The sequence below is a fragment of the Cryptomeria japonica genome, chromosome 6, assembly GCF_030272615.1.
Source record: "Cryptomeria japonica chromosome 6, Sugi_1.0, whole genome shotgun sequence".
Classification (NCBI taxonomy): Eukaryota; Viridiplantae; Streptophyta; class Pinopsida; order Cupressales; family Cupressaceae; genus Cryptomeria; species Cryptomeria japonica.
In genome coordinates, this window is record NC_081410.1 from 190,039,952 (window position 1) to 190,048,958 (window position 9,007).

Below are 9,007 nucleotides of genomic sequence, written 5' to 3' on the forward strand. Positions count from 1 at the left end.
CCACATTGAATGAGTGTAAATTCTTTTTCTAGCTATTAATGAGGCTCACTCAACATCCGCCGCCATTACAGAAACATTCGGCATTAATTGCCCGTAATACTCAAGCCAGCCTCGACACACTAACAGGGGAGAAAAACACATTTCACACATTTCAAGTATGCAATGGTATTGTACTTAGCAAGTCGTCTTAACTCCATTGAACACTGTTGTCATTTCCATCCCACCACCTCACCTCTCCCTTGGCTAGCTCGCATGCCACATTAGACAACCCGTCAACAATGACATTTCCACTTCTCCTTACATGAGAAATACAAAAATCTTGAAAAGTTTTTAATTTTGAGTAGATTAAGGTGATGAACTTGTTTAATCTCCAACTAGGGGTTACACCTTTCGTGATAGCGTTAACCACAACTTGAGAATCTCCCTCCAAATAGACTTTGAAACCTTCACATTTACTGCCAAATCAGTTGCTAACAAAGCCGCTTGCAACTCTGTGTTGTTGTTAGTACCATCTTGTAGTGTTTTTGCACCTTTAAAAAGAACCTTCCCTTCATCATCACAGGCCACACATCCCGCTCCAGAGATACCTAAGTTACCCCCTCGAAGCCCCGTCGAAGTTAATCTTAACCCATCCCCGCTCAGGTTTTGACCAAATCTCCTCCTTAATTCCTTTGTCTTTACAAAAAGGATTAACCCTTTGAAACCCATGAACAGGTCTAATCTAAATCAGAGGCCACCTAGCTTGAATAAAGCTATCCACCAAGCCATACACATGTTTCGCAAAATTATGATTAATTATCGTTGAAGAAACAACTTTAGAAATAGCCCTCTCCACCCTATCACAAACTTTGTCCAACATTTCTTCTTTATCTTGAAATACTCGCCTATTTCTTTATTTCCATAATTCCCAAATAACAATGGAAGGCGAAACCGTCCATACACTCAAAAGGGCTGACTTCTTGTTCTCTGAAAACCAACTTTTGAAAAGATCAATTACTTTCTCTAGAAGAGGAATTTCCAACCCCAATTTTCCTAATAAGAATTTCCATACACCCTGGGCCAAATCACATTGTAACAGCAAGTGGTCCAGAGATTCTTCCTTTTCTTTACACATCACATACTGGAACGGGCCATTAAATCCCTGCCTCATCATTCTATCTCCCGTCAAAATTCTTCTTTTCAAAACCAGCCATGCAAACACCCTTGCCTTAGGAAGACACTTAGAGCTCCATCATAGCTTCGAAGGCCACTATGTTTGGGTCTCTACATTTTCAATGAGATTGTAGCCATTTTTGACTTAATAGTTCCCTGATTTTGATCCACACCATTTGAGGACATCATCTTTCAGACCAAGTACTAGCGAGTACTCTTCCAAAATTCTGCTAAACAAAAATTATAACTGAGGAGATAGCGGTAGCATATCAACGTCATTCCACTTCCACTCATCCACTCCATTGCATCTCACTTTAACCAAATAATCCTTAACTTTTGAACCCCATAAAGCCTCAGTCACCTGTCTAATTTGAGCTACCTCCCCTCTTAAAAATAAAGTTGGTTTGTCATCCCATGAGTCCATCCAGAAATTGGCTTTTTCCCCTTCCCTAATTGCCATGTGATATGATCTGTTATCACTTTCCTGCAAGTCAACAAAAAATTCCACATTGCAGATGCTCTCGAGGGGTCACGAACTATAAAGATTCTTTCTCTATCATTTGAGTCCAGATACTTGTGTTTCAGGATTTGGACCCATTTTTGGTCTATTTTTTCATACAATTGCCATATCAATTTTGCACCCATAGCTTCATTCAAAAAGAACCACTTCCACAGACCTACACATCCTGCCAATTTTGGTTGACAAACTTTATCCCATGCAACCAATGATATTTTATCTTGCTCACTCTTGCCATTCCAAAAGAATTTCCTCATAAATTGATTAATAATTCTTATGATTTTTTTCAGGACTTTAAAGCACATCATGGAATATATAACCATAGAAAATTAAATTGATTTTAGCAACAACAGCCTACCAGCCGATGTGAGTCATTTGCACTTCCATCCTTCTAATTTGTTAACCCAACTATTCATTAGTCTTTACCACATATTTGTCCTATTTGGTCCCGTTACATCCCACTTGTACCCTAGTTGATTTAGTGCAGTATTTACGTCCCGATAGATGTTAACCCTAGTGCATTTTGATATACTTGTATGATGTATAATGTGCCTAGTTTTATGCTCTAAATGATGGATTTGTTCAGATGATTATACATATGTGAATAATGATAAAAAAAAAATTCTATGCAAATTTGATGTACTTTGATTTAGTAAATTGAGGAATTTCAGTTAGCAATATGATATCTTGTTTCACTTTTATCATGACTTATTAATTGTCAGAACTAGACAAGATTGGATCTAACTGATTTTCATGGGCCAAGTGTGTGTAGGAGACCGTCATCCTCCACAAAAGGAGGGAAAGTATCATCAGGTTGGAAGGTGAAAGGATGGAAGAACTCAATGTCGTTTGGAAACTCTAGCCTAAGCCAAGTAAACCTAGGTTGATCTTGTCGGACCTTGTTAGCTAGTGCATTAGGTAACCTGGTAGGTCAGTGCATAGAATCTTAGGTTTGTCGCTTCTTAAAATAATTATTAATTATTAATATTAATAAATTATTTTGTTAATTATTAATTAAGTTGACTAGACTAATGTTACTTTTATTATATAAACATATATTGTAGACACCTAAAAATGTCTCATTGATCATGAACTAATTGTTCGTCTAGTTAGTTAAATAATTATTTAATTATTTAATTAAGTCATTTAATCTTATTCTTCTAATTTTATATTTCCTCGTCATCTTACTAATTATTCTATTTCTTATTCTATCATCATTTAAATCATTTTCTAAATGTTAATTACATATTTATTATTTAATTAATTCTGATTAATTCCCCAATTTAAATAATATTTATTATTTAAATAAATTAATTCTCAGTTTCTATCTCTAATCATTTAATCATTCAACCCTCTTCTAAATATTAATTAAATATTTATTATTTAATTAATTGTGATTTAATCCTTTAAGTTAAATAATCTTTATTATGGTATATTAAATGGCTAGTGACGTTGGAGATGGCTTTGTGTGTGCATGGATGTCGTGCTAGGGCTGAAGTGCCCTGGCCTGTAATTTGTGCTCTGCTGCGGGGGGGGGGGGGGGGGGGAGTTCTTGCTTGCTAGGGGTCGACTTTTGCTTGCCCATGGTCGGGTTTTTTGGGTTGCCACGGGGTTTTTTTGCAACCCTCTTCTGTTTCTTATGCTCTGTGTTGTCGTTGGGGTTTGTGGGGTTTTGGGGTTGGGTTTTTCGCCCCTTTTATTTTTCTTATTTTGGTATTTTCTCTGGATCCATGGAGAATAGATGAGTATCCTCTTCTCAGATGGTCTCTGGAGATCTGGCTATGGTGGATCCGTCTCATTTGATGCATGCATATGGAAAGGAACACATTGGTTAGTCCCAATCAAGGGCAGACGTTTCTTCTTTGAAAGAGCCTTTTCGCATGAAAAAGGTGAATGGTTGTTTGGAGAGATCCCAAGATCGCCTAGTTCTGGTTATTCAACCTGAGCAAATTTCAAAGGATGTTGAATATTGGTGCAACCATGCTCTCATATGCAAATTCATCAGTCTTCGCCTCTCTATACCTGTTTTAGAGTCTTGGGCACACCATGTCTGGAATCCTGAAGGAGACATGGAGCTACTTATGGCAGCCAATAACTATTTTCTGGTTATTTTTTCCAACATGGCAAACAGGAACAAGGCTTTTGAAGGTGGCCCTTATTTTTTCAACCAAGTGGGACTCTTTTATCAAACCTTGGCATATTGGCTTTAATTTTGCTGAGGAGCTTCCCTCTCGCATGCCCGTGTGGATTCGATTGCCAAGGCTTCCGCTAGAGTTCTAGAGAGAAGATATTCTTCACTCAATCTCACTGCTTCTTGGTAAACCTGTGGGTTCGGCTTCACAAACTCAAGATCGAAAGGTAATTTCCTACGCTCGCATATGTGTAGAAGTTGATTTAAATAATCCTTTGCCAGACTCTATGGAAATCTATTTGGGGGAATCTTCTTGGATCCAACAGTTGGACTATGAGACCCTACCATTTAGATGCAGAATTTGTCATGAATATGGTCATTTACAACGGAGATGCCCCAAAAATAAATCTTCTAAACCAATTGTTTCCGATCCTCCTCACTCTGTTCTGGGGGAAGATAGGGGGAAAGCCCATATGCCTAATGGTCCTGCTATAAAGATGGCTTCATTCCTGTGAAACCTCGAAATACAGACAAGGGAAAGAAGAGAACCTGGTTGGATAGGCAAAATGATGTCACCCTAAATAGGTTTGAGGTTCTAGAGGATTTGGTCCAAGAGGAAGGAGTTCCAGTTGAAATGTCCTTGGGTGCCCAATTTCAGCATGAAGTGCTGGATGGGGATTCCAACAAAGAGGGTCGGGCCCTATCTTTGGAGAATCAACAGGATATTCAAATGGTTACGGATTTGCCATCCCATGTTCAAGACAACAGAGATCTCAGTGAGTCATAGGTTCCTGAAGGTGCAGTGGTCATGGCATCTACTCCCCCTTCCACTACTGTGGCTTCAAGTTCAGTGAAGAGTAACAAAGCCCCACCTGTTTTAGGCTTGCATCAGAAGATCCTCAAAAAGGGTTCTTTAGACAAACCTTTAAGGAGTGGACGAAAAACGGATCAGGAAAAGGTTAAGCTTATTGGTCATACTTTGGTTGAGTCGGGGTCTGTAAAGCCCATTGATTCTCACTTCTCTCAACCACATAAATGATTGTGCTCTCATGGAATGTAAGGGGTTTGAACAACATCCCTAGACAAAAGTTTGTTCGTAGATTAATTGACTCTGAGCCTCCTGATGTTGTTTTTATTCAGGAAACCAAGCTTTCAGTGGATGGTTTGGCTAGTTGTGCTTGGCGTGTCTAGCCTCAGGGCCTTTGGCAAGGAGTGAGCTCTCATGGTAGTTCAGGGGGGTTGCTTGCTTCTGGAACCCAAGGAAATTTTCCCCTTTGTGGTGGTTTTCTAGTAGGTCTTCCATTTCTATGGTCGCTTCTAGCTTTGAGACAGGAGAAAGATGCCTCTTCTCTCTAATATTTATGCTCCTACAGATCTTGTAGGTAAGTCCCATCTTTGGGCTCACATCAATTTTGTTCGGGCTCAAGATCCTTTTCTACCTTGGATTTTGGCTAGAGATTTTAATGTCGTTACTAGTTTGGAGGAAAAGAGAGGTGGGTTATTCAGGCTTGATCCTTCCTCAAATTTACTCAAAGATAATATTGGTCTCTTGAATCTCATTGATGTGAAGCCAATTAATGGTGTCTTTACATGGAATAATAGGAGGAGTGGTGTTGAGGCTATCTCTGAAAGGCTTGATAGATTTTTGGTTTCTTGGTTTTGGGTGCATGATAGGTGGTCCACCAGTTTAGAAATTCTTGATTGGAGGGTTTCTGATCATTGGCCTATTAAGATTTCTATTACATATTTTAGAACCTCCAAAAATCCCTCTTTCAAATTTCAATTGATGTGGCTTCGTGATCAGTCATTGAGGGATCTTATGGTTGATTGGTGGTATGAAGGGGTGCTTGCCCATGGGCGGGCTATGTACTCCTTTGGGAAGAGATTACAACATGTAAAATATAGGCTGAAGAGGTGGAATAAACAATGTTTTAGGAACCTGCATAGACACAAGATGTCAGCTCAATCCAAGTTGGATAAGGCTACGCATCAAATCAGGGATCAAGGGATGACTGTGGAGCTCAGTATGGCTGAGTCCCTTTCTCTTAAGGGCTTAGAAGAGTGGGAGCTGCATGAGGAGATTTTCTGGAAACAAAAGTCTCGTGTGGATTGGCTCCAAGAAGGTGATAGAAACACTGCTTTTTTTCATAATTCTGTTAAGGCTCGTAGGTTTGGTAACTCTATTACCTCTCTCATTTCTTCTGAAGGGGTTCATCTTTCGTCTAAAGAAGAAATTGCTACGGAAGCTATCAGTTTTTTTTTCTAATTTGTTTACCAAAGAGGATCCTAAAGCTATGGTGGAAGAGAGGGCCATCCTGAACTGTATTACCCCTCTTGTCTTTGTTGAAATGAATGATGCTCTCTTGCGCCCCATTTTGTTGTCTGAGCTTGAGGGGGTTGTTTCAAATGAAAAAAGGCAAGGCTCCTGGCCCTGACGGGTTTCCTATTGAGTTTTTTCAAGAATTTTGGGAGATTATAAAGTATGATCTTCTAGACGTGGTTCAAGAATCTCATAGGAATAAACAAATGCTCTAATCTATGAATTCTACCTTCTTGGCTCTCATTCCTAAGAAGGAGGGGGCTAATAGCTTGGATCAGTACATGCCTATTGCTCTATGTAATGTTGTCTACAAGATAATCACTAAATTGATTGCTGAACGACTCAAACCTCTCCTCTGCACTTTGGTTTCTCAGGAGCAAGGTGGTTTCATTAACAGAAGACAGATCCTTGATGGAGTTGTGATAGCAATGGAGGCTATTCATTCGATGGCTTCCTCTAAGGAGAAGGCTATGTTTATTAAACTTGACATGGCCAAAGCTTATGACAAGGTGAGTTGGGATTTCTTACAGAAGATCCTTTTGGCTTTTGGTTTTGGAGAAGAGTGGGTGAATTGGGTTCTTAGCTGTGTGACTTCTACCTCTTTCTCAGTTCTTATTAATGGGGACCCTCACAATTGTTTAGCGCTTCTCGGGGGTTTCAGCAAGGGGACCCTCTATCTCCCTATTTATTTATTCTCATGGCTGAAGGTCTTGGCAGATTTCTCAGTTCCCAGGTGAGACATGGTCTTATTCAGGGCTGGAGTTGGAATAATGCTTTACCTCCCCACTCCCATCTTCAGTTTGTGGATGACACAGGTTTGATGGGCAGGGCCAGAATCAATGAGGCAGTGAATTTCAAGAGAGCTTTGGATATCTATTGTAAAGCCTCAAGTCAGAAAACTAATGAAGATTAATCATCCATATATTTCTTTAATACCCCTCAGCTTATTAAAAATAGGATTGTCGAGATCCTCAGATTTTAGACGGGGTCTCTTCCTTTGTTGTACCTTAGAATTCCTTTAGATTTGGGGGGTCATCGCGAAGATTTTTCGCAAGGAATTTTGGATAAATTTCGTTGTAAGGTTAATCATTGGACCTATAGGTGGTTATCCTCTGCTGGAAGAGTGATTCTTCTGAAGACTGTGGTGCAAGCACTTCCCATTTATAGGTGTTTTGTGCAGGCTCCCCCCTCTAGCTTTGTGAGAGAGTTTGATGCTCTTTCTCGTCAATTTCTTTGGTCTAGTAGTTTCCTTTCTTCTAAGTGGAGTTTAGTTAAATGGGACTCTGTTTGTAGACCGAGACATGTAGGGGGTCTTGGCCTGAGATCTATTGCTTTGGTTAGCAAGGCCTTGGCGGCTAAGCTGTTTTGGAGGTGGTGTAACAGTCAAAATCAGGACTGGGCCAAGATTTTAACCCACAAGTATCTCCTTGGTGCTAATGATCATGAGGTGCCTCATATTAGTTTAGTGGGCAGGGGCTCTTGTATCTGGGATACTCTTAAAAAAGGTGCCCAACTTATTAAAGATGGTATTTTCTGGATTTGTAATAGAGGCTTTGAAGCTCTTTTTTGGCAGGACTATTGGGATGGTCACCCTCCTATTTTGTCTAGTTATCCTCAGCTTCAATCTCTTTCCAACATTTTTAGTGATGCTGGATGGGTTAAGGTGGAGAATTTTAAAACAGTTAGGCGTATTGGACAGGTTGAGGTGACTTGTTGGAAGGATCCTTTGGAATGGCCCTTGTGGTTCAGATGAAGATCGTGTGGTGTTGTTTAATATCTTGGAGGGTAGGTTATGTAGTTCCCTCAAGGAGAGAGATGTTCTGGCTTGGGTTCCTAATCCAAAAGGCAAGTTTTTTGTTGCTGAAGGTTATGCTCAGCTTGATAGGCAATTGCATGGCCTGATGGATGTTCCCTGGTGGAAGAAGGTTTGGAATAGCTTTTCTTGGTCGAAATGTAATTTCTTCATGTGGCTAGTTGCTCAGAGGAAATGCCTCACGTGGGAGAATCTTCGTAAGAGAGGCTTCCATGGACCATCTATCTGTTATCTTTGTGTGCATAATGAGGAAGATTGCTCCCACTTGTTTATTCTATGCCCTTTCTCTAGGGATTTTTGTCACAAGTGGTGGGAGGCTTGGCAACATGCTTGATTTCATGCTACCTCCTTAATTGAATTGTGGGATAGCTTGGGTAGACCCCCCAACAAAGACCTCTTTTCTTCAAGTGGCCTGGGATATTGGGCTAGCTCTTATTATCTGGAATTTATGGCTGGAAAGGAATCAGAGGGTCTTTTGTGATTCACATATAGGGAGTTCTCAACTGTGGCAGAAGATAGTTAATAGGCTTCAGGAGACAATCTCGACTAAATGCAATTTGTCTGTGAATGTTTATCTGAGTGATTATGCTATTGTAAGGAATTTACAATTGGAAAACATTAAAATGGACTGTGCTGCTGGAAATATATCTCGTCATGCAAAGCAACGGATAAGTAGAGATGGAAGGTGGATTCCCTCTCCTGTGGGAATCTTAAAAATTAATACTGATGGCTCTTCCCATGGGAATCCTAGACATGCAAGTATTGGAGGTATAGGTAGAGGTGATGATGGTTGTGTAGTTTTTTTCTTCTCTATTTACACATGGCAGCACTCCAACAATCTTATGGAGGCCCTAGCTATTAAAATTGTTGTTGAGCGGAGATGTTCTTTATGATGGAGGAAGATTATTTGTGAATCAGACTCTTAGATTGTTGTGGACATGTTGAACAAACAAAATTTGAATGATGTGAGCTGGCAATTAGCTTCTATGGTCAGACAGATTTTACAAATGTGTAACACATTGGAATTTGTCTCCTTTTGTCATATTCACAGGAAGTGGAATAGAGTGGCTGATT